Here is a 1,531-nt window from a genome sequence, read left to right as displayed (position 1 = left end):
CTAGTAAGACTGATCAAGAAAACCAAAAACCAAAACCAAACCCAGTGCCGTTGAGTCGATTCTGACTCACAGCTACCCTATAGGACAGAGTAGAACTGCCCCATAGAGTTTCCAAGGAGCACCTGGCAGATTCAAACTACCGTCCCTTTGGTCAGCAGCCATAGCACTTAACCACTACGCCACCAGGGTTTCCTGATGAAGAAAAAGAGATAGAAAATACCAATTACCAGTATTTGTAATGATCAAAGTACTATCACCATACATTTTACAGAACATCAGAAGGAAAATAAAGGAATATTATGAACAACTTTTTGCCCGTAAATTTGACCTTCTAGATGGAGAAATTCCTTGAAAAATACAACCTACCAAAACAGAAACAATCTGAAACAGAAGACCTATATAGTCTTAAACCTATCCAATAGATTGAATCTGTTATATAAAGCTTCTCTATAAAGGGAATTCCAGGACCAGTTTCACTGGCCAGTATATCAAACATTTAAGAAAGAAATAATACCAATAATACACAAAGTCTTTCAGAAAAAAATGTAGTAGGAAGGAACAGTTCTCAGCTCTATTCATGGATCTAACATAACGCTGAGACCAAAATTTGACAAAGACAACATAAAGAAAATTATAGACCAACATCTCTCATAAAAACCAAAAAAAAACCCAAACCCACTGCCGTCGAGTCGATTCCGACTCATAACGACCTTATAGGGCAGAGTAGAGTTGCCCCATAGAGTTTCCAAGGAGCACCTGGTGGATTTAAACTGCTAACCTTTTGGTTAGCAGCTGTAGCACTGAACCACTACACCACCAGGGTTTTCATCTCTCATAAACATGTATATAAAAATTTTTGACAAAATATTCGTAAATTAATTCCGATGGATTCAATGTACATAAAAAGGATTATCCAAAAAATCTAAATCCACTGCCACTCAGTTGATTCTGACTCACAGTGACCAAGGACAGAGTAGAACTGCCCCATAGGTTTTCAAAGCTGTAATTCTTTATAGAAGCAGACTGCCACGTCTTTTTCCTGCAAAAACGATCATAAATCTGACTAAATGAGATTTATCCATTTCACATTTGTGCATAAATTATGGTAATCAACCACATTTACATAATAAAGGAGAAAATCCACACAATTATCTCAATAAATGTACAAAAAGTATTTGACACAATTTTACTGATTCATGATTTAAAAAAAATATTCTTAGAAAACTGATAAAAGGCATCTATGAAAAACCTACAGTTAACATCATCTTTACTGGTTACATGTTCTCCATAAGATAAGAAAAAAGGCAAGGATGTCTGGTTTTGCTTCTATTCAACTTTGTATTGCAGATCATAGCCACTGCAGCAAGGCAAGAAAAAGAAATAAAAGTCATAAACAATGGAAAGGAAGAATTAAAACAGTATATATATATATATAAAAAATAGATGACATGATAGTTTATGTTGATAAAAAAACTTACTAGAACTAATAAGTGAATTTAGCAAGGTTGTATTTCTATATTTTACATAATTG

The sequence above is a fragment of the Elephas maximus genome, chromosome 17 (assembly GCF_024166365.1).
Source record: "Elephas maximus indicus isolate mEleMax1 chromosome 17, mEleMax1 primary haplotype, whole genome shotgun sequence".
NCBI classification, from domain to species: Eukaryota; Metazoa; Chordata; class Mammalia; order Proboscidea; family Elephantidae; genus Elephas; species Elephas maximus.
Note: the sequence above shows the minus strand (reverse complement) of the source record.